The 25,248-nt window shown below is 39.9% G+C and overlaps 1 protein-coding gene across 1 annotated transcript in view; it reads left to right on the top strand.

Annotated features, from left to right (window-relative positions):
• Positions 1–25,248, top strand: part of LOC133460072 (polypeptide N-acetylgalactosaminyltransferase 10-like) — a 138,642-nt gene that overhangs the window by 48,054 nt on the left and 65,340 nt on the right. The window lies entirely within an intron of this gene.

Below are 25,248 nucleotides of genomic sequence, written 5' to 3'. Positions count from 1 at the left end.
AGGTGAAAGAAGTTGGAACACAATTTTTACCAGTTGACAAAACACTAGGTGAGTGTGTGTCTGTATATGTATGTTTGGTTACACAAATTTGATAACTCCCTTGTTAACCATGTTGGTCCTTTTATCTCATGTTTAGAGTTGGAATCTGATTTCATAGAATTGAATCTGCACTGAGATATTTATGACAAAATAGGTAGGTGTTAGCAAAGGCCATGAAATCCTCATTTTGCATCTATATATAGAAAAGTAGACATTTGGTAAATGACTTGTACAGACTTAAACAAAGTGGTAGCAATCAGCTGGAAATGCCTGCACAAATACAACATTTTCTACACTTTCTGCACTTTTTCTACACTTCCCACACAGATACTGTGTCAGAAAAAAATGTCAGAAAGGCTTTGGTGGTGGTGGCCGGAAATCTCTCAGCCTTGCCCGGAGAACATTTATTTATGTATTCTATTCATTTATAAAGCTTTTATACTGTTTCTCAATACTTTTTTGACATTTTTCATGAAATATTTGGAATATTACAATTTAAAAAAAAATGCAATTGTTTCAGCTCAGATAGTCTCCATTATGGACCAGACTGTAGACTGACTAGCTTGTAGCTTACAGAGATCAAATAAATAAAGGTAGTATTGTTCGTCAAACTTACAGTACCACAGAACATGGCGTGTCATGATGGTCATGTAGACCCAAATTACACCTAACACATCCCAAGGTGGTCTTTGTGGTTCATGGAAGACTACTTCTTCATGAAGAGCTGAAATCTAACACAACAATAACTTGAAGTTCTTAGCATCCAAATCTCATTCAGAAAACACAGTCAATATGAATGAACACAATGCACTCTGACAAAAGGTGTGCATACATGCTCGTTATGATCTGGTCATGCACTCTACATTCTGTACCTACATTGTGCTGTTTTATAGTTATGACACTTTATACCAGAGTTGCTTCTAACACGTATCCTGCAGATGATTTTAAGTCATGAGGAAAAGGGTTATTAAATATTGTGACGTTTGTCTTTTGGTTGATCACATGTCTTGTAATTATAGAAATGACCTCCAGTTGTTATTAAGGAAGCCATTACAGAATCCTTCCAGTGTTGCTTGAGAGTTAGCTTCATTTTCCACATGAGTTTCCCTATTCTGCGCCTGCGGTAAGTTCCACCTGGATGCCATCTTCATTCTTTGGCCTGGCCTTGAATGGGCGTTTGCTGTAGGTTGGTTTCGGGCTTCTCATTTATGCTTGGTTGACCATCTCATCAGCTCCTTTAGATATTCTACTCGACCAGTATGGAGCTAGAACAGTATCATAATTCGCAAATGCACACACCGTTTCACAAATGCAGAGGACAAAATTCACAAATGCACACACCGATTTGTGTATCTTGTCCTACGCACGTGTGAATTGTTCTGTGCATTTGTGAAACTTGTCCTGTGCATTTGTGAAATGGTGTGTGCATTTGCGAATCGGTGTGTGCATTTGCGAATTATGAGACTGTTCTAGCTCCATAGACCAGTGCTTCTCCCTCAAATCAAAACATCTATTCAAGATGGGGTTTTTTGTGTGTGCCTCAGCTTCTTCATGGACAAGTGACCAAGGACGCAGGTTATTTTGCAGTGGTTGACAACTCTTGTACGTCATAGACTTTAATATCCTCAGTTTTGCTTCTATTTGCTGCCAGGTTACATTTACACAGAAAAATCTCTTGGAGTGGGGAGCCAAAGCTCATGGTTTGGCTCAGAACTAACTCTTTCCTAATGTTTACATTGCACATCAAAAAATGGGATATGAGGTACATTTTAGTCTGAGAAAAAAAACAAAAAACAAGCATCAGCATGATTAACTCAAAATGCTGACATCTTGACAGGTGCTGACCCAAGACTTCAATGTAATAACTGAGACTGCCAGCACTCACACATAATTTTTATGACAACTTCAATATTGCAACAAGAGCATAGACACTGAGAAAAGCCAGAGGCTGAAATGCATCCATTCTTATGCAATATTAACATCGTAATAAAACATTTTTGAGTATTGGCAGAGCCAGTTATTACACTGGTAATGGAAGCCTTGGGGTCCAGACAACCAAAAGCATGTGTTGGTAGTGAAACTGTCCTCTGGATAATCTGCATATTCTAAGATTTATTTAAGTGTGCGTGTATTTGTAGTTCTTACATTTTTATTATGGTATGTCTAATTGTGTATAGCGAAGCATAAAGTATCTGTACCTTCTTTTGGGACATTTACAAGTTTTGTTTTAAGGTATATTTGTCAAGATCTCTGCTTGTTACAGTTCATATTTTCTTTATTTGTGAGTCTTCACTTGAAGCCAACAGAGCATTGATCAGCATGACCGTCACATTTGAGCCTTTTGGTTTATGCCTGTCTCTTCTGCACCCACATGTTACCACATTTGACCAGCAGTCAGCTCAGCAAAAGTGCCAACTTAGAATTATTGCAATGTGATTGTTTAAGCATTATAGCAACAGAGTGATCCCCACAGTCTTCTTGCTGCTACATAAATTACTTATGCTGAGTAAATGGTTGAGAACGTGTCCTGCAGCTTTGCATTTGCTTCCAAGCATGAGTGATGAACGCTGCTGGTGAAGCCCAAGTCATTTCACGGATTTATGGCCAGACCGGGGAAGGGAAAATATATCCAATTCCTTGCATGCAGAAAGAGAAAAGAACAGAAAAATGCCAACTTCTTCTCCACATCAGCGAAGAGAGGCAAATCTCAAGGAGGAGAAGAGAGAGAAGCCTGTTTGCATGTGAACCAAATGCTGCCGTTACAGTGTGTTTCTTTTGGAGCATCATTTGTTCAAGCGTGTCAGCTTTTCTTGGGATCAGATCAACAAAGACACTGTTTTGCAGTTAATCTGACCCTGTAAGATCCAGCAGCATCAGCTGTACCATCGACTCAAACTTTTTTCTCATTGTCAAGCTCCTTTTCTGGCTTTAATCCCCACTACTGTTGACTTGGAAATAGTCCACCCAGTTATTTAAATTTATCCTCCACCAAAGAGTAGATCCAGCTCTAAAATACTCCGCCTTTGCAGCCTTGAAATAGCCGACTATACTACTAATTCCTCTCACAGTCCAAATGTATTTAAACAAGGCTTTTTGATGATTAAACTATAAATACAGTCATGTGTGTTTTGGATGAACTCACAACCTGTCCAGGGTGTACTGTTCTTTTTTTTTTAGATATTTTTTTATCCCTGATTTTTTTACCATTATATCACCCAGTGCTCCTACCTAAGTAACAGTCCTGGGCATTGCCATCCTCTACCAACCCTGGGAGGGCCCTGCACTGAGCTCAGGTCTCCTCCTTAACCTGAGGAGTGAGCAGGCCGCATCTTTTCACCAGACAGGGTGGGGCCTCTCTGGCAGGACGGAGCGTGTGGAAGGATCACGTTGTTCCATCGTCCGCCGCTTATCCGTTCCCGGGTCGCGGGGGCAGCAGCCTCAACAGGGATGCCCAGACTTCCCTCACCCCAGACACTTCCTCCAGCTCTTCCAGGGGAGTCCGAGGTGTTCCCAGGCCAGCCGAGAGACATAGTCTCTCCAGCGTGTCCTGGGTCTTCCCCGGGGTCTCCTCCCATTGGGACATGCCTGGAACACCTCCCTAGGGAGGAGGGACATGCCTGGAACACCTCCCTAGGCAGGCGTCCAGGAGGATCGGGTACAGATGCCCAAGCCACCTCAGCTGACTCCTCTCAATGTGAAGGAGCAGCGGCTCAACTCCGAGCTCCTCCCGGGTGACCGAACTCCTCACCCTATCTCTAAGGGAGCGTCCAGCCACCCTGCGGAGGAAACTCATCTCTAAGGGAGCGTCCAGCCACCCTGCGGAGGAAACTCATCTCTAAGGGAGCGTCCAGCCACCCTGAGGAGGAAACTCATCTCGGCCGCTTGTATCCCCGATCTCGTCCTTTCGGTCACTACCCAAAGTTCATGACCATAGGTGAGGGTAGGTGCGTAGATTGACCGGTAAATCGAGAGCTTCGCCTTTGACTCAGCTCCCTCTTCACCACGACGGTCCAGTACATCGACCGCATAACTGCGGACGCTGCACCGATCCGTCTGTCAATCTCACGTTCCGTCGTTCCCTCACTCGTGAACAAGATCCCGAGATACTTGAACTCCTCCACCTGAGGCAGGACTTCTCCACCCACCCGGAGAAGGCACGCCACCCTTTCCCGGTGGAGAACCATGGCCTCGGTCTTGGAGGTGCTGATTCTCATCCCTGCCACGTCGGGGCATTTCTTCCAACATTCTAAAATATTTTTCCAAGCTGTATAAATTGCTTCACTACATTAAATTACACTTTTTAATGCAATAAAGTACATGAAAGACCTGCCAGTCCCAACTGAAATGATTAAGACTGAATCTAACAGGTACCCTAAATATTCAACATGTTATTGTTGGGAAGAAAAAAACAAACTATTAGCAAGTTCTATTATTCCAGTATGTAAAAGTGTTTATTACACACATGGGGGGAAAAAAATAAAAAATCAAAGCGTGAGTCAGATGTGACAGGTCCTTACTGCTACAGCGCTGTGTGAGGAAATTAGAGATAAACCAAACGATGCTTGACATGCAAGGGCAATTAGGAACCTTTGAGCTAGACTTACAAACCTTGTAATTAGCCTGCACTATTTATTTACTTTCATGCTCCAATACTTTGAACCACAAAGACCACACAAAAATGTGCAGAAAACACCACAGCACTGTTAGCTGAACTGACCAATTAGGCCTGATTCAAGCTGGTAATTACTACTATTTAACACCTTAGCGCGTGGTACATAGTTCATATAAGCACCAATGTAATTAACCTTTTACACAAAACCGGATCTTTTTCTTCTGTTTTATAGATATTTATGTTAAAAAACCAAGAAACTTTGTTCTGGCTGATTATTTCCGGTTTCAGTTCCAATACAAAACTTATTGCTTCTAAAAGACAAAAATAATTTTTTAAAGGACAGACTTTTTTTATTTTTGGTCAAAATGATTTTGTTCAAAAAGATATAGATTTTCATTCCCTTTTCAACCATCATGTTACAGCTTTATTAATTGCAGTTTGTTTCAGTGGGTGGAGTCAGACACTCACACGCTACTCAACCCGCTTATTCAGTGAGATCAGTTTAAGATTTTGCACAACTCAAAAGAAGGTAACTTTCTCCATAAATATTTTGGATTGATTTACACTTATTAACAACTAATTTATTAAACACAAACATATATGTGACTGCCAATGTTATTCTTTAAATAGGTAAATTTGACCTATGTACAGTTCAGTGACAATTACTCTTTTAGGCTCAGTCTTGTTGCGAGGCATGAGTTGAACAAACCAGATTTACCACATTAACATGGGTCAGTCCCTTATTGCAGAACGCAGATCATTGTAGGAACACAAATAATGTAACAACTAACCGACTGCTAAAAATTAATTTGTAAGTCTTCCATCATATATAGTCTCCATAAAGTTTGCACTGTTGCCTCACAGCAAGAAGGTCCCCGGTTCGACTCCCAGGCCCAGCAGGGTCTTTCTTTGTGGAGTTTGCATGTTCTCCCCGTGCTTGCATGGGTTTCCTCCGGGTACTCCGGTTTCCTCCCACAGTCCAAAAAACATGCATGCTAGGTAAATTGATCATTCTAAATTGCCCGTAGGTGTGAGTGTGAGTGTGTCTGGTTGTTTGTGGGGACTGCGGGTGGAAACTAGCATTTCTGCTAAACCCGGTGTATTCACACTGCTTAATATAGTGTGCATTAATATGCATTGTCCCGTCTAAATAAACTTTGAAACCTTGGGCTTCACTCTCAGTACAGTTCTCTGTGTTTTGTTTTGATTTTTATGTTACTTACTTAACATCCAGAAGAATTTTAAAAATGTCACAGGTTTGTAATAGTGGTGGTTCCCGTTCCCGTTTGGCAATGCTTAGTACACAGTATTTCAGACACTCACATAACCAGTATTGTTGAAGCCAATATCCTGCAAAAGAGTGATGGATGGGTTGATGGGTCAATACTACATTCACATTACCAATGCATTACCAAATCCAGAATTAAATCATGTATGACTGTTCACCAGAGAGCTTATTAACTGACACAAATAACATTGTTTATAGAGAAAGCTGCAGATACCAATCGTCCGCAATCATCCCCTCACACCTGGCAGCTGCTGGCGACACCCCATGTGACTCTGCTCTGGCATTAAGAAGTAGAGCAAGTTAAAACTGAAAACTTTGTTTAAGATTTAATGATGCAGGGAAAGGTAATATTCATTCATCTCCCTTGGCCACGTCACAGCAGGGATTCGAAGAGGGAAAGCCGAGCTGCCAAGTCATATGTTTGCTATTGTGCTGAATCAAGTGGTGACTTTCTCTGAAAACGTTGCAGCCCTGGGATACTTATAGTATGAAAAGAGGGAAAGAAAGAAACTTTGTTAACAAACCCACTACAATTCTGTTTTTGTTAACCAAGTTTCTTTCTTTCCTTCTATTCTTCTCTCATTTCTTTCCTCCTTCCTTTCTTACCTCTTTGTTTTTGTCCTTCTTTCCTTTTCTTTCCTTCCCTGCCGTCCTTCTGTCATTTTCCCTTTCAATAAAACACCTTTTTAAGCGCTTGTAAGACTGCATGCATGCTAACTCCCTCACTCGAGTTTAGCTTAAAGGACATCTTGCCTACTAGTTTTGTCCTTTGTGTGCCTTTCCAAATCTTGACTAAGATGGACAGAAAACAAAATAAGCACACTGCCCTTAATACTCTTTTGGTTAAGCTACTTTTAATGAATCAGAGCAGTTTCAATAGACAGTGTTGTTGCAAAGCCATGAAATGTACCAAGCAAGTGATGGCAGTTTGTTGACCATGTTTGAAAAATGTGCATGTGTCATGTGCCAAAAACAAGACTTATGTTTGTGATTGACGTGATTTTTTTATTCAAGAGAGTAAAAAAAAAAAGGCATGCAGTGTAATCACAGCTAGAAACAAAACCCGTGTTTATTCAGTGGGACCGCATTGGCACACTACACAATCATCTCCCGTGTGATGGAAACCTGCCATTGGCAGATTGATCGTCCAATTACTTTCCCACTTTCTGCTCCCTGATGGGATCAGTTGAGCAAATGGCTCCAATACTTCATCTCAAATAAGGAGTGCAAGGCTCCTATGTCGAGCGACTTTTGATGTATTTCCAGTCAGATGTAGAGGCACTCCGGTGGTGACACAGAATGGCTCCCAGCAGGAATCAGTATAGCGTCCAATACGCAGCCACCATGGAGGAGCCTGCAAGGGGTCTGCTGCTATGTGTGCAGAAATATATCAACAAAGGATTTTTATTTTGTCCCAAAGGAAAATAACTAACTGCATTTGCATTGCCTTGCCAGTCTCGGCTGCTTGTGAAATAGATAGAGCAGTGAAGAAACGAAAACCATTTTCAGGCTGTGTTCCATCCGTCAATTGAAAAGACCACATCAATAAGACAGAAGCCATTCCTGTTAAATGTTTTTCTTTTAAACCACAATTGATAACGCAGGATAAGAGAAAAATGGCACTAATGCACTTTGAGTGCCGACAGATTTCTGCGATTTCACAGACAGATTTTCTTGTGAGTGCCTGTATTTATCGTCACTTTTAAAAATTTAAGACAAGCTCAAAATCTCATTCTTTTTTTGTTGTGCCCATGCAGATACATTTTTTTTAAAAGTGATGCTTCTCTCTTTGTTTAGTTTTGTTTTAGGTATACAAGATATTCTACTAACATCCTTCCTCTGCATGTTTTCCTGAGGTAACCAGAGTAGGCCAATGGTTCCCCTCTGCATGAACGTTCCCTGCTCAGACCTTCAGCCTTTCCATTTGGAGTCTGCAGGGTTCATGTGACTGCAGGGGTTTCTTCCAGATATTACGACTTCTTCCCACAGTCCAAAAAACCTTCCTGGCCTGCTAGCAAGGCCCGCTAAGCTTGGGGCCTTATCTCGTCACGCTGATGATGAAGCACTTATAGAAGATACAGTAGGACTTTCAGACGAGAAGGAGGGTTTCGGGACAGGTCTGCCCATTTGGCTTTTCCCAACAATTACCTTCATGAGCGCTACCGCTTTTCTGGGGATTACGCTACCTGTGCAGACTACTGGGTCCCAAAATTCAGCACCTCGAGTGGAGCCATGCCCCCACAGTTACACAGGTTGTCTGTGTTGGGCTGAGATGTTTTGCAAGTGTTCCTCCAGGCCTCCCTTTATTTATATCAAGGACGAGCTCTTCTGATGGCTTGAATTTTGGGGATGGTGGGCCACCCCCTGTTAACGACACATAAGCCTTTTTTTAACGGCTAAAATAAATACGAGGATGAAATATATGAGCAGGCACCTTCTTTTTTTTATATATATATTTTGATCCTGTTTTTTTTCCCCCATTTTATCACCCAGTGCTCCTACCTAAGTCAGTCCTGGGCATTGCCATCCTCTACCAACCCTGGGAGGGCCCTGCACTGAGCTCAGGTCTCCTCCTTAACCTGAGGAGTGAGCAGGCAGCTTCTTTACACCAGACAGGGTGGGGCTTCTCCGGCCGGACGTATGCGCGTGGAAGGATCACGTTATTCCGGCCGGATCCCCCCCACCCCATCTGGCTCCCCGGTTGGCCAGAGGGGGCATGTAGAGCCCAGGACTGTTGCATGTTTTTGTGAGGGTAGCTCCCATTAGCTACCCAAGGGAACACGAGGAGAACATGCAAGCACCTTCTAAGTCAGAACAAGTCATTTGTACATCGTAGTCAATATTTTTTCCAGATTCTTACCAGTCTGCAAAATAATCTTATACCATATTGTCCGCACTATAAGGCGCACCTTCAATGAATGATGTATTTAAAAACATTTTCCATAAATAAGGCGCACCGCATTATAAGGCGCACTAAATATATGGTAAAATACCGTACTATAGTGGCTGGGGTTGAGTTACGTATCTACATGATGGAGCTGCGCTACAGGAAATGCTACAAAATCCTACAGCAAATGCAAAAAAAAAAACAAGAAGAAAAGTACCGTATGTCAAACTTTATTAACAAAATAAAAACCAGCTTTGCTCCAAAGGCTTTTAGGTGCGCCTTATAGTGCGGAAAATATGGTATTAAATCTGGAGCTGTTCCTCTTCGGTCTAGTTATGTTTGTACTGCATGAATATTGATGTGTGATAAAGATGTGTAACAAAAAAAGAGTAACAAGAATTTTTTTTTAAGTAATTTGGATTTTTTGGCACTAGTTGCATTTATTTAAATTAGGTGGACAGGATTAGGTATAAAGAGAGTGGGGAAGACACACAGAAAAGAGCGACAGGCCGGGATTTGCACCTGCGCTGGCCACACGAGGACAGTGGCCTCTGTAACTGGTGCCCGCTCAACCCACTGAGCTATCCAGGGTCAGGATTAAAATGAACTAATCCGCTGTCAAAAGTGTTGGTCATTTGGTGAGAAGTATGGTGCACGCAATTTATCTGTTATGGAATCAGTGAGTCTGTGATTTTAGCGCATTTAGCTGGATTACTTATATTATACCTGGCTTGACAAAGCTGCACCTCCTGAGCCGGTTTGGCCTTTGGGGTGACGGGTGACAGCAGGATGAACTGACCTCGCCATGTCAAGCCTGGATTTATCTCTTATCCTGGATGTCTGAATCCTACTTTTATGAAACAGCCCTCCTTACGTTGTAGAAAGGATCATGTTTGTTCTGTGTTTTGGGCCAAAAGAGAACCCAGACAAAAAAGTCCAGTTAAGGCAAGGACAGATTGTCACATTATATAGGGAGTATTCAGGTATATATTTTATTTTTTGATTTTAGTTTCAGTTTTCATTCTCCAAACCGCTGCATACTTTATTATAAAGATGCACAATGTGCACCAAATGAAAATGTATCCTTTTGCATGGTTATCACAGAAATTGAGACGGATGACTATGAGGTTGAAAAATAATCCACTGCATCATTTTTATTCCAGTTGAGAACCCTTGCAAAAGGTTAAGCTCTCTCTCCTTCGCTGACTTTGAGAAAGCAATCCATGCCTTTATTTCATTTCAGCTCAACTGCTGTTCTAGTTTTTATTTGAGCACCAGCCAGTCTCTCCTTTCTCACCTGCAAATTGTCCAAAACACTTCAGTTTGACACCTGATGACTACATGCAAGGAAGAACAGTTAATTTTTGAATTCATTGTGAGATCTTACAATTTGTTTTTAAGTTTTCTCTCAACTTTGAAAACTCTGGGAAAGTTCACTGAGCTCAACTGACCAGAAGTTCATTAGCAGCAGATTAAAAGCCAAGAGAAAGATAAGACTTTTGAAGGACCTTGACATTGGGTCCTCAGCAACACTCGACATTTTCAAATCCTATTTTAAAACTTGACATTCTTTTGTATAAGCTTCTCTGTACGTCTTTTAAATTTTTTTACCCTTTACTTTAAGAACTTCTACTTGCACTGAAATGAGCTAACAGACTAGAACACAACTCGTATCTTTATGAGCTGATATATGTTTAAGAAATTGAAATGAGAAGCTTACGAAGGCTGCATAAGGTTCAGGTTTGATCTTGTGGACATCTGACTTTAAATACATCCATCAGCTCCCTTGTATTTCTAATTAGGCTCGTGGGGCGTCTTCCGGAGCCCATCCCACCTCTCCTTGGGCAAAAAACAGGGACGCACACTGGACAGGTTGCAAGCGCGTTGCATAGAAATAAAGACAAGTTTATAAACAGTGTTGTGCTAGTTACTGAAAAATAGTAACTAGTTACCATTACTAGTTACTTCATTAAAAAAGTAACTCAGTTACTTAGACCAAAAAGTAATGCGTTACTATGAAAAGTAACTATTTAGTTACTTTAAATAAAAACATTTTTTTAAATGCTCCATTAATGCCCCTCTAGCCTTCATTTCAGCAGGTACTTTATGGATTTACATTGTGCATCATGTTCTGTATTCTGATTGGCTAAACAGTCTCCCCGCTTCTTCACTTCCTGTATCAATAACGTTGGTCGCTTAGCAACAAGCTGAGAACGGCCAATGAGCTTCAGCAGCAGCTCAAGAACGGGACCCTTTGATGAATCGTTCATTACACTCCAGATATAACCGATGGTGAAATGTCGGTTTATAAGAATCTTTTTGCCCAGAAGAAAAAAGAGCGACAAAACGAGCCATAACTATTTTCTTCTCTCGAAAAAACACTCTTGCACCACGGCTTTAGGAGAAAAAGACGCTACAGAGTCGGGATGCAGCAGCTCAGAAGAACAGTGGAATACGTGCGGGGCGGTGCTGATCTCCACAATTTGAAGCCTTTTCAATTGTAAAAAGAATTTCACTTATCACGGGTTCTTTTTGGAACGTAACTCCTGCGAATAACGAGGGATTACTGTGATGACAATATCTCCACGTTGTGAAACTCGCCTTCTCTTGGCTCGCCATGACCGTCATGTTTTTGAAATCACACACACATGCCCACTACATTTCCTACAGTCTCCTTGTGCGGGGAAAAAAAGCTTCACTGTAGCTGCAGAAATAACAGAATAACGCACCATTTGGTAACGGTAACTGCGTTACTGAATTAAAAAAGTAATGCGTTAGAATATTAGTTACTGCAAAACTAACAGCGTTACTGTAACGCGTTACTAAATAACGGGTTAGTCCCAACACTGATTATAAATGATCATCAACTGGCAACATGAAAACTTTATTCAGCATAAACACAGATAATAGACCTCACTGGGTATATAATATGTTCCAACTTTGGGACAGTTCTATAAATGAGTTAGTTACTCTGGCTGCGTGAGAAAGCTGCTGTCAGCACTGTGGCATTACTTTGAAGAGTCTTATCAACACCAGCAGCCTCGCCATGTGAATGATGGAGGGGAAACCGTGGCGATGAGGAGATACGGGATGATTTGTGAGACAGACAGCGATGGAGGCCAGTGTTAGGCAGAGGGAGGCGGCAAAGCAGAAACACTGAGCAAAGTTTGGCATGTTTATTCATTCAGAGCAGTGTGTGTGTGTGTATTCATGAATGTGTGTGAGACTGCGGGTGACGGGGAGTTAATGAGGTAATGGTGCCCAGTGAAGTGTGACGGAGACACGAGGGATATGAAGAGGGAGTCTGAGAGGAAGACAGACGACAGATGACAAAAGCAACTAATTGAGAGTTGCCATTTAGAGATGTAGGGGCCATCAGTGGGAAGTGATCGATTCCAGCCTCTTCCTGAAGACGGGGAAAAAACCATGAGTCGGGTTTGTTGTGTGAGGATAAAGTAAATGGTCTCCACTGTAGTGTCGGTGACATATTTATTGGTCTGCCCATAAGCCATGTAGTCTTAAAGGTGACCTATTATGAAAAACACGTTTTTTCTTGTTTTAACATATATAAAGTGGTCTCCCCTCACCCTGCCAGCACAGGGGAGACAAAATACCATGAATTTCTGCAAGCTCTCTGACCCCCGCCGGACTGAGTCCCCAGTGTCACGTGGCCTTTTTTTGAGCCATTCTGAATCTGCGCCTAGGGTGACGTCACCATAGGCGCTCATTTCCATAGGTTCAGCCTCCGCTGCTGAAACCACGCCTACAACCAGCTCTCTGGCTCTGGCTGGAGCGGTCCATCCTTCAGCCAGTCGGACGCGGCGCCGCAGCGCCGCGGATCCAGGTTAAATCATGCAGGTTCCCGGGTGATTTGGGAGCTGGGTCCTCGGGGGTCTGTCCCAGGCTGGACCAGCTTCACCCTTCGAGATTTTCAGCGAAATCTGTCGGTTTGATCCCCGATAACGGGCGATGCGCCGCGGATGCGCTCCGGAGCGGATCTGTGCGCCCGCCGTGGAGTTGCGGCGCCCGTCGCGCAGCATCCGCCGGGTAGATCCGGCTGAAATTCCGCTGGTCGGTCCCCGGGAGTCCCTGCTACCAGTCCAGGCGGGTTCCTGCGGTCCCGGCCGGTGGGAACCGGTCATATTTCCCGGTTAAAGCCGCGGTGATGCGCGCTGATCCAGCAGCGCTGATCCAGCAGCGCTGCTCCCGGGCGCCTGGCTTGGCTCCGCGGCCAGCGTTCAGACTCCACCGGGCAGATCCGGCTTAAATAGTGCATAAATGTTATTTATATACAACTCATATTTTATTTTTTTAACAATAAAGTTGCCATTTGTGAAAATTCAGTGTTGTATTTATTTACAGGCTCGGGCTGCTCTGGCGGAGCAGGTTTATTCTCCTCCCCTGCTACACGTCATTCAGGGAGCCAATCAGCACAGAGCCTCATTATCATACCCCCCCCTTCCCTAAAAATGAGGCGCAGAAAAAGAGGTTAGAAGCGGTAAAACTAGTGACAGGGCCCACAGGCTGGATTTATGATTTATGTAGAAAAAACAAGCTTTAGATTGTTTTTAAGACATTCAAGGCCTGTTTAAAATATACATTAAATGCCATAATAGGTCTCCTTTAAGATTTATTTCTAAAAACAGAAAAGTGCAGTTTTTGCTTCCCCTTGACAAAACTAACAACCAAACACCTGAATTAGAAAACAAACCATATAGCTAATAAAATGAGTGTGCAGGAAAGACTTTAGATGCATTGATTTGTTTAGTTTTTTTTAGAGGTTTTAAGGAATTGTTTTTGCGTTCAATATATTTAGTTTTTGCTAGTAAAAGATGTAGTCAAACTGACTCAGACCAAATCAGAAGTAATGACCTCTAATCTTTGCCTGGATTGCACTTCACTCACAGTTATTGACATGTATTGGTGCTTTTACATTAATAGATTGGAACAGAGTCACCTGAACTCTGCAACTTTAATCCAGCCTTAGACTCTGATTAACATGAACTACATCAGTTTAAAGGAGAAACACAGGAAATAGACTTGTGGAGGTCGAAGTGATGTCCACCGACAACTGAGATCAAACTAACCTTGAGCTGCAAGTACAACATCAAGAATGGTACAGTATGTCTAGATTATCAGACAAGGAGAACTCCCCAATCACAAGTTAAGGCGGATGTATGGTAGCATCTTCATGCTCTCACTGAGATGTGTGATTTGTGATTCTGTCAGAAAATGATCTCTGGGAGTCTTTGGCCTCACGCTGTTTGAGACGGCTGTGGAACTGCTCACGCAGTATGAAGTCGCAACACAATCACTGTTTCTGTCCTATTCTTAACTCAGTCTTTCATGCACAAGTAAGCACCTCATGCTAAACTTTGACCTAAACCAAGCACACAAGTTACCTAGAACAGGGGTCGGCAACCCGCGGCTCTAGAGCGCCGACCTAGTGGCTCCTGGAGCTTTTTTCAAAAATGTTTGACCTTTTTTTTTTCCTTTTTTTTCCTTTTTTTTTCCTTTTTTTCTTTTTTTCTCTTTTTTACTCTTTTTTTTCTTTTTTTCTTTTTTCTTCTGTTTTCATTTTTTCTCTTTTTTTGTTCTTTTTTCCTTTCCTTTTTAATCTCGACATTTCAACTTTTTTCTCGACATTTCGACTTTTTTCTCAACATTTCGAGTTTTTCTCAAGATTGTACTTCAACATTAATCTTGACATTTCGACTTTTTTCTCGAATTTTCGACTTTTTTCTCTACATTTTTACTTTTTTCTTGAAGTGCATAATGAAAAAAAAAATCTTCCCCCAGTTATAACTAATTTAGATACATACAGCATGTGTTGTCTTCATTCTAAGGCTGATACAAGACTTTTCATTTTTGCGGCTCCAGACATTTTTTTTTTTTTGTGTTTTTGGTCCAATATGGCTCTTTCAACATTTTGGGTTGCCGACCCCTGACCTACTGTAGACAAACTAGTCAAGCGTACGTGAAAGGCTTCATTACAAACTAGAAGACATCGGTGTCTTTAGTCAAAACAGTCAAAGAATTTTGAACTGAGGCTCCATTAAGGATTCTCCCAAAAACATCAGTTTACTTTGTAATTGTTTACATTCTATTGCTTCTTTTTTCCCCTCCTTGAATATTTGAAAGAAAAAGTGTTGTGATGTTATGTTTGGCCTGTTTTTCTGAACACCTGTCACTGCATTTTGATAATGTTTGGTATGTGAAACTGTCGTAGACGGTAAAGGTGGCCAGGAATGGGAGTCTCACACAGCCTCGAGGATTTATTCAGAAGCACGGAGTGCAGACACGTCAAACAGCCGTAGTCAGAATCCCAGCAAATCCCAATGTGTGATGAGGCTCACATATTTTCACACCTTGTTTGAATATCACAGGAGCAGATACTCCATCTTGTTTTGTGTCCCTCTGAAGCTGACCTTCAGTTGTTGGTGCATACCTGTTCTGTGTGCATCATACATCACAAAAGCAGATCTCTACATAGATCAGGCCCTGTAACTGACTGGATCAAACACTTTGTTCTGCACACACACCCCTAAAATCGCTGAAAATGACCATTTGGCTTATTGCTGCTAAAGATTTTACATAAAACATTACCCGTAAACTTGATCACCTTGTACAGAACCAAAGAACGTTTCTGGATGTGGCAGGAAAAATGTATCCTATGCCCCGTTGATAGCAATGGACATTTTATAAACAATCAAATACTGAAAAATATAGTGCAAATAACTTGATGACTACCGTGCATTAAGTACACGAGTCAAGGAATTATAAACCAGAATGATTAGCCTGAATAATTACTGAGTAATAATTAATCATTAGATCACTACTTTTTTAATAAGTAATTAACTATGGCTACCAAATTACAATAACTACTAACCAATTAATATTGATTAAATAGTGCCTAATTGTTTATGAAGTAATATCTACTAGGGATGGGCGGTATGGACTAAAAAATGTATCACGATAATTTCTGGCATTTATCCCGATAACGATAAAAATGACGATAAAAAAAATACCAATTCAACTCCACCTTTTTAACTATAAATCTATCTCGCTCTCAGATCCGCCATGTTTGTTACACAAAAACGTCATCAACAGGAATTTATCTTTCTTTCTTTCTTTCTTTCTTTCTTTCTTTCTTTCTTTCTTTCTTTCTTCTTTCTTTCTTTCTTTCTTTCTTTCTTTCTTTCTTTCTTTCTTTCTTTCTTTCTTTCTTTCTTTCTTTCTTGCTTTCTTTCTTGCTTTCTTTCTTTCTTTCTTGCTTTCTTTTTTTCCTTCCTTCCTTCTTTCCTCCTGCTCTCTCCTTCCTTCTTCCCTTCCTCTTTTCTCCCTTCCTTCCTTCCTTCCTTCCTTCCTTCCTTCCTTCCTTCCTTCCTTCCTTCCTTCCTCCCTTCCTTCCTTCCTTCCTTCCTTCCTTCCTTCCTTCCTTCCTTCCTTCCTTCCTTCCTTCCTTCCTCCCTTCCTCCCTTCCTTCCTTCCTTCCTTCCTTCCTTCCTTCCTTCCTTCCTTCCTTCCTTCCTTCCTTCCTTCCAAAAATCAGCTTTACACAAAAACATCATCAACGGGAATTTATCGTTTTTACCGCAAGATGACAAATTCTTACCATGGGGAATTTTTTGATGGTGAACGGTAAAATATCGCCCATTCCTAATATCTACTATGATCTGACGCAGTTGTTTTTAGTGGGCTTCCATTGGACCTGGACCTTCAAACGTTTTCAGTCTGTTTTTCTTCCTGTGCTGAAAAGTTTAATAAAATGGCTTTTTCTTACTCACCTACTTGCTCTGCTGAGAGTCTGCATTTGGATCCTGCACGGAAATGAATCATAACACTGTTATTCAACTCATCAGACGTCATCTGAAAACCACAGACTGCTGCTGGGAACAGATTGCTCCCAATTGAAGGGGTTCAAATGCCTCGGTCTTTTTTTTCTAACAAAGCTTAAATCAGAATATGAAATTGCAGGGAGATGACATCATTTGTCGACAAGCTTGTTTGTCATGTTTCTCCCTAACCTCCTCTGGGGCCCCATTCCAAACAGTGCAGCAAACACTGACCTACAAAACCGCTCAGTCACTCCTTTGAGAGTCATTCATTTAATGATGGAACTAAAAATTCATGCAAGCCTAAGAAGAAAATTGAAAGAGAGTGATGGAGTTCACAAGGACACTCGAATATTTTGCTGAGAGAATAAACAAGCAGTGCCAGTCTTTGTTGACGTGCCAAAGCATCTGGGGATTCATCAGCCACCTCCCTGAAACCAGAGCTCAACGTGCCATGTTGGATCCAACACTAACTGAATCTTTTTTGAATGCATTAGGGAGGATGTGGCTTTTGGCACATATTTAAACGCTTGCAAATGGGTTTAAGTTAATCTCATCCATAAAATTTAACTTAACAGTACTTTAAATTTGTTACATATACTGTAAATTTACATAAGTTGAGGCATGACTTATTGATTTTGCATTCACATGCACAGTATTGCATTAACACGTTTAAAACATTTGAATGATGTTGTAATCTTTGGGAACATTGTGTGACATTTATATAAAGAGTATTTTGAATGCTATGAGGTAAAATTTTAGGTTTTGGTCTTTTAGTTGTGTCAGACTTTGGCCAATTCATAAAAAAATACGGCATACTATACTACCAGTGTGAACAGAATTAATATGCAGGCAACTGCACAGTCTGCAGAGATAAGAAATATCCAAACGGTTTACTACTGCAGGGAAAGTTCCCAGTTTACAACTGAGCTGCTTCTCATATTCAGTATTCACGGCTTCAGAATCCAGGCGCATTGGTCTGAGTATGAAGACATGTTTGAGACATATGAGCAGTACTGGAGTTGTAAAAATAAATCAGGGGGGATGGTGGATTTTATCATATGGGGACAGATAATTTGTGCTGATTACAAATAATATAATATATTACAAATAATAGCACTGACCAAAACACCTGCAGAAATACTGCAGGAATGACATAGCAGCAGTTAAATGCAGCCTTCTGTAAGCTTTAAATATCCACTGGGCTTACATCAAATACATCAAAACACTTAAAAACAGTTTTCTGAACTTATCAATATGACTCTGTCCTTCACAGGATAAGTAAAATGGATCACTGCAAAAACTCAAAATGAATGAATGAATGAATGAAAAAAATGTATTGGTCACCACCAAGCATATACACTTAGGTCACGACCAAAGGGGCAGGGCTGAAGCCTCGGCTTATGAATGCCCCCCCTTCTTACATATAAATATAAATAAATACAACAAATGAATAATAGCTAACAACAACAAAAAACATATGCATATTTACATGCATACCTAACTACTTACGTACTAACATACGTACCTACACATATATCCATACATGTACATACATATATACGAGCACATTACATATCCACATACATATGTACACTACACATGCATACACTTACATACATGCATGTATCTGCACACACATGTTAAAAAAAAAAAGGATTATTTAAATTATTATATATATAATAATGATACTCAATATACCCATCCTTTTGTTTCCTTTCTTTATGCCATCATTCCATTACCCGGGAACAAGTCTGTACTTATCCATCATCATGTGTTTATACCTTTTTTTTTAAATTCAACACATGAAAAAATAAGAATATTTGTCCTCTTTCTAGTTAAAATGTCTAATTTTAGTAAAAAAAAAAAAATTATTACACTTAAAACAAGACTCATCACTGGAAAAAAACAACAATTTTCACCTGTTTCAAGTAGATTTTCACTTGAAATAAGTAGAAAAATCTGCCAGTGGAACAAGATTTTTTTGCTTGTAATAAGAAGATAAATCTTGTCCCACTGGCAGATTTTTCTACTTATTTCAAGTGAAAATTTACATGAAACAGTTGAAAATTGTCAAATAAGTTATTTTTCTGGTGTTATTTTTATGGTGATGACTCTAAATGTTGAAATAGCAGTAAAACCACATTCATTGGTGAAATGACATAAGGAATGGAAAGGGGGGATGGCAGTTTTACAGGGGGGATGATTTTGACCGTTTTTATTTCAGGGGGGGATGCCATCCCCCCTCATCCCCCCTCAACTCCAGTACTGTGTATGAGGGAATCCAGGGAGGTACACAAACCGAAGTGGATGCATTCGATTGAGGAACTTTGAGATGGAGCTCCAGTCAGTGCTGGATAAATCGCCTGTATTCCCATTATAACCTGACGAGCAATCAAAAACTGGACTAAACACAGAGATGACCCCAACATCCAGGCTGCACCCCAACACCCCCCTCCCCTTTACATTCTAATAAAGACTAATGTGTGTGCTGACATCAGCTCACTCTCATTAAAGTGATTAATTGCCTCCTTGCTTTTGGTAAACAGTTTGAGTTGGTGTCCAATTTAGTCAGAGGAAATTAACCAATCACAATTAAATGCTGTGATGTTACTCCTTCACCTCTCCACAGGCCATGGCAAATATGCCCTGATTAATTTTGCCTCACTTCCTGTTATTAGTGAAATGATGTAAGCATAACTTTATGTCGAGAGCATTCACAAACACGATCGGCCTCGTCAAGTCAGTTTTTTAATACCCTTGAGTTATGACAGCAGCATACAAGGAGGACAGCTTTCCTTTTTCTCGCAGTTTCGAGATGATCTCACTGAACCCTTTTGCCCTTGTTGAAATGTCATATTTTGCGTCTGTCACTGTGTAACACACAATAGACGCAGCAGCTGACGGTAAAGATAGTCAACCTTCACCGGAGTCAGATGCAATCTGCAGAGGATGGAAAAAAGGCATTATCTTGAAATAATTCAGGGGAGGATGAAGGGATTTGACTTGGTATTAGTTTTTGATGGAGTGAAACCAAGGCAGGCAGACAGTTAAAGGAGAATTATGGCTTTACATAACATTGCAAGCTTTCAGATTGAAAGGATTAGGTTGAGGTGGGCAGCAAATGTTTTTCAGAGCAATGATAGCGAAGTAAATACACCAGTTAGTGTTGTAGGGAGGACAAAAGCCAAAGCCTGAGCGCTCACATTCAAATCATTCAACACACAACATGTTAAATCTAATGTGTTTTAATGTGTTTCTTCTTTATTTTCACCTTTTGTGTCTAGGGATGGGCGGTATGGACTAAAAAAAATATCACGATCATTTCTGGCATTTATCCCGATAACGATTAAAATGACGATAAAAAAAATACCAATTCAATTCCACCTTTGTATAAATCTATCACCACATTCAGTCTTTGGAGCCAAATCACTGCTCTAAAAGATACTAAATACTAATAAACTACACCTATGGGAATTTATCTTTCTTTCTTTCTTTCTTTCTTTCTTTCTTTCTTTCTTTCTTTCTTTCTTTCTTTCTTTCTTTCTTCTTCTTTCTGTCTTTCTGTCTTTCTTTCTTTCTTTCTTTCTTTCTTTCTTTCTTTATTTCTCTTTCTTCATCTCTTTCTTTCTTTTTCTTTCTTTCTTCATCTCTTTCTTCATCTCTTTCTTTTCTTTCTTTCTTTCTTCATCTCTTTCTTCATCTCTTTCTTTTCTTTCTTTCTTTCTTTTTCTTTCTTTCTTTCTCTTTCTTCATCTCTTTCTTCATTTCTTTTTCTTTCTTCATCTCTTTCTTTCTTTCTTTTTCTTTCTTCATCTCTTTCTTCATCTCTTTCTTTTCTTTCTTTCTTTCTTTCTTTCTTTCTTTCTTTCTTTCTTTCTTTCTTTCTTTCTTTCTTTCTTTCTTTCTTTCTTTCTTTCTTTCTTTCTTTCTTTCTTTCTTTCTTTCTTTCTTTCTTTCTTTCTTTCTTTCTTTCTTTCTTTCTTTCTTTCTTTCTTTCTTTATTTCTTTCTTTCTTTATTTCTGTCTTTCTTTCTTTCTTTCTTTCTTTCTTTCTTTCTTTCTTTCTTTATTTCTGTCTTTCTTTCTTTCTTTCTTTCTTTCTTTCTTTCTTTCTTTCTTTCTTTCTTTCTTTCTTTATTTCTCTTTCTTCATCTCTTTCTTTTCTTTCTTTCTTTCTTTTTCTTTCTTTCTTTCTTTTTCTTTCTTCATCTCTTTCTTTCTTTCTTTTTCTTTCTTCATCTCTTTCTTTCTTTCTTTCTTTCTTTCTTCATCTCTTTCTTCATCTCTTTCTTTTCTTTCTTTCTTTCTTTTTCTTTCTTTCTTTCTTTTTCTTTCTTCATCTCTTTCTTTCTTTCTTTTTCTTTCTTCATCTCTTTCTTTCTTTCTTTCTTTCTTTCTTCATCTCTTTCTTTCTTTCTTTTTCTTTCTTCATCTCTTTCTTCATCTCTTTCTTTTCTTTCTTTCTTTCTTTTTCTTTCTTTCTTTCTCTTTCTTCATCTCTTTCTTCATTTCTTTCTTTCTTTCTTTTTCTTTCTTCATTTCTTTCTTTCTTTCTTTCCTTTTTTCTTCTTTCTTTCTTTCTTTCTTTCTTTCAGGCTTCTTTCTTTCTTTCTTCATCTCTTTCTTCCTTCCTTCCTTCCTTCCTTCCTTCCTTCCTTCACGTACGTCGTGCGTTGATTTAACGCAGAACCTTAAATCATCTTTACACAAAAACGTCATCAACGGGGAATTTATGGTTTTTACCACGAGATGACAAATTCTTACCGTGGGGAATTCTTTTGACGGTTTATCGTGAACGGTAAAATATCACCCATTCCTATTTGTGACCAAAACAGTTGTATTCTAACTGGTTCAAGAAAGAAAGATGAGCTCTAACAGATGAGAGAAGGAACAAAGGATTATCCGAAGTAGAAGAATCTTGAATATTGATCTTTATTTACATTTAATCCCAGTTTCATTTTGAATATTTTAAGAGTATTTAGCTGTTCCCTTCATTCTGTCAAACACACCAGAAAAATCAAACCAATTCTCATTTATCTTCCCTCTATCTGCAGATCCTCTGCGGTTTCTAAACGCCTTCCAAGATAGCTTTCTTTCCCTCTCTCTCTCGTCCTGTCAAAGCAAATTCAGTTAGATCTGCAGCTGGCATGAAAGTAAATAAAGTTTCAAAAGAATGAAGTGAAAAGGTCAACATTTCAGCTTCCCCTGCTCTGCTGCTTCTCTTCAATGGACAGGCGGTTGTGACTGCTTTTAAAGAAGCTGTCAAAGTCATATGTCATGTTTTGACTGCTTCCAACCACTCAGTGCTCATGCTCTTCTTCCTTTCACATCCATCCATCCATCCATCCATTTTCTATACACACTTTATCCCTCTGTCGGTTAAAGGCGAGGTTGGGGATGGGCGAGCTGTCTTCTGGTGAGAGATGAGCTGCTCCCAGCTCAGGTCACCAGTCCATCACACTGCCCTCCTGCAGCATCCACCAAGGTGTTCTGTGGAACATCGCTCTGCTAAATATTGTGTTTACTCTTGAATTGATGAACTAGATGACCCGGTTTAAAGCTAGGTACTGTACATATAAACAACAAGGTCAGTGACTACGTTTACATGCAGTCAAAATTTGGGTTATTGCTAATATTCCGGTTACTGAAACATTCGGAATATTCCGTTTACATGCGTGAGCAAACAGGGTTATCCCTGTATACATGGTAATTAATCATTCGGGATATCTGGATCAAACCAGCGACGCGCGGAGAATGTGATGACCAATTACCGTCATTTCCGCTTCTTCTTCCCGTATCCAAATTCAAAACAAATGCTGCTTCGCGCAACTTTTCGCTCACCTTCTTGTAAATCTCGCTATCCCGGTACTTTCTACCGTCTACAAATGCCAAAATGTTCATATCCTTCATTACATTTATGAAGTGATTAGTCTCCTCCTCACTCCAAAAGTGTGGCGTGGTCTTGCGTTTCTCCAAAGATACTCTATACAGAAGATAGCGCATTACCGTTACTGCCAATGGTATGAAATGGTATACACTTCCTGTCTCCTAAGTGGGCGTGGTCGCTCATCTCCCCACATTGTTTTGGAACATACAACACTAGATACAGTACAACTTTCTTCTAAAAAGACTTAAATAATAAAAATAACAGTATTATTAAGCAAAGAAGCAAGTTTTATTTTAGTTTTAAACTTCATTTTATCCGATGGGAAAACGATAAGAGCCAAATCTCGCGAGAGTGTGTTGCTCAGACAGAGACAGGTCTCAAACAAAGTTCATTTTCTCCTAATCTGTCGGTCTGAAAATTGACATTTTGGTGTCAGAATGTTCAGAAGGTTTGTGGCTTTTGAAAAATGGGTCCCATATTCACTTAGGTTACTATGGGGAGAAGGAATTGGTAATAATCTGTGCTCACGTTCACTTTTCCCATAGGACTCAATAGACTCAGGACCTGCTGTTAGTCTCCTAAAGGGGCGTGGCAGTCACGTGACACAGATACAGGAAACCGAACCGTAGTGGGCTGTCTCGGTTATAGAACGTCTCTGGTTTCTCCGTGTTTATAAGAACTTCCTGGACTCAAAAGACCAGGATTCCTTGTGAACAGAGCATGCACAGAAAACAAATTCCTGTTCCGTTTGATGGGGATATTCCGTTAGGCGTTTACATGAACCAATATTCGGGTTTTAAAAGGAGTAACCCCGGGGTCATATTCGTTTTTAAAAACCCGAATATGAGCAAATTTGGGTTATTCAAAGGGGTTATTGGTGTTTACATGGCCGTGCAAATTTGGTTAATTGCTAATATTCGGGTTTTAAAAGGATTATTGATGCATGTAAATGCAGTCAATGATCAAGCTGTTCGTCCCTGTTCTTCCTTTAAATCCTTGGTGTGTACCAAGTGCACTAACACAAGTGTTCTTGCAAAACTACCACACTGAATATATTAGTACCCTGTCAATCACAACAGTAAAAAAAAAGAGATAATAATAATTATCTTGTAATGCAAGGTTCTGATGAAAATGTATGGCTTTGTGATTTCAACTTCAACAGATTCCACCCACCAAAACATTCATACAGTCCAAGCACTTTATTAGACGGACCCCTCCAGTGCACAAAATAGACTCCCATCACACACTGACAATTTTATCAAAACGCTGGGCTATAATTTCTTTTTCTTTTTCTTCTTGCTGTGGTTTGGCTGGAAGGATAAATTGAGCATTTGTTTGGAATATGAAGTAGTTATCATTTCAGACCTGGTGAAGTAAAACAATACATCCCCGGAGTTTGTTATCGCTCCTGCGGTTTTATGTTCTGTTATTTGTGGAAAAAGTAGACTCTTTAAAAGTTTGGGGCTTTCATGTCCTTAAGACAGTCAAATGGTCTTTACCATGGGCCTATTTCAGGAAGGAGGTTTCATAAATTGAGTCAAAATATTAATTCACAGGAGACAAACTCTGGGATCAGAAACGCACTTTTTCAAATTGGGGATTTAGACTTGGTTCATTCAACCCTCAGTGTGTTGACTCGGACTTAAGAGATTGCACCGAGACTATAAAACGTTGTCATTTATGGAGCTCTGATACCACGATTCAACACAGCAAAGTCAACTTAGCAGAAGAAATCCTCCCATATTTCTTTGGAACCAGAGCTCTTATTGCTATCATGAATTTGAGTAAATCCTTTGGTTTAAAAAAGAAAAAGTAACATAGCTGCAGCATAGAAGTAAAGAGAGTTGATGTTAGAGAAGTTGCATAGTTAATGGACATTATAATATGGTAAGAGTGACAAGTGCTTGATTTTAGATGTATTATGCTTAAGATTCACTTTTCAAGTAGGTGCAGTCCTCCTGGTTTGAAGACAAATAAAAACAACCTTGGAAGCAGTTGAAGATGAAATGTTAAAACATAATTCAGACACAAAATTCAAACATAACTGGCTAATATTCGTCACCCACTATAATAAGATGTTGCAATCGAAAAAGGAAAACATAATTCAAGAAGCTCTAATGACGATATGGATGTCATTTATAACCAATCACAATAGAGAATTCCTTGACTCACATTTACTCACAGAATAGTGAAGATGCCAGAGAATAGAATTGCTAAGAAAATATTAAAATGGGATGTTACAATAAAAGGTGCATGGTCAAGTGAAGTAGAGGATATATTTATGAGGATTGGCGCATTGCATGCATTTCAGAATGGGAGCGTTGTGAATGTCTTTTTGGCTAAGGAAGCCTTGTTTAATGTTTATCAGATCAAATGGTCACAGGACATATTGTATAAACCAAAATTAAGAATATTTCGTTTTATAAAAAGTTGTTATAGCTGTGAAAAGTATGTTTGTGCCTCCCTCTCTAAAAGACAACGATCATTATGTGCCCAAATCCGTTGTGGAATCTTGCCTCTGCACCTTGAGACAGGACGTTATCGGGGGGTCCCAGAAGAAGAGAGGATTTGTCCTTACTGTAAGATTAATGATATTGAAAATGAGTTCCATTTTTTATTTTATTGTCCTCTGTATCATGAGCTGCATCAGAAATTATTTGATAGATGTAAAAATTTGCATTTGATGTGGGTAAGTGA

This window comes from Cololabis saira, chromosome 14, assembly GCF_033807715.1.
Source record: "Cololabis saira isolate AMF1-May2022 chromosome 14, fColSai1.1, whole genome shotgun sequence".
In the NCBI taxonomy this organism is placed as follows: Eukaryota; Metazoa; Chordata; class Actinopteri; order Beloniformes; family Belonidae; genus Cololabis; species Cololabis saira.
The sequence above is the reverse complement of the archived record's forward strand: the minus strand, read 5'-3'. Positions and strand labels throughout refer to the sequence as shown.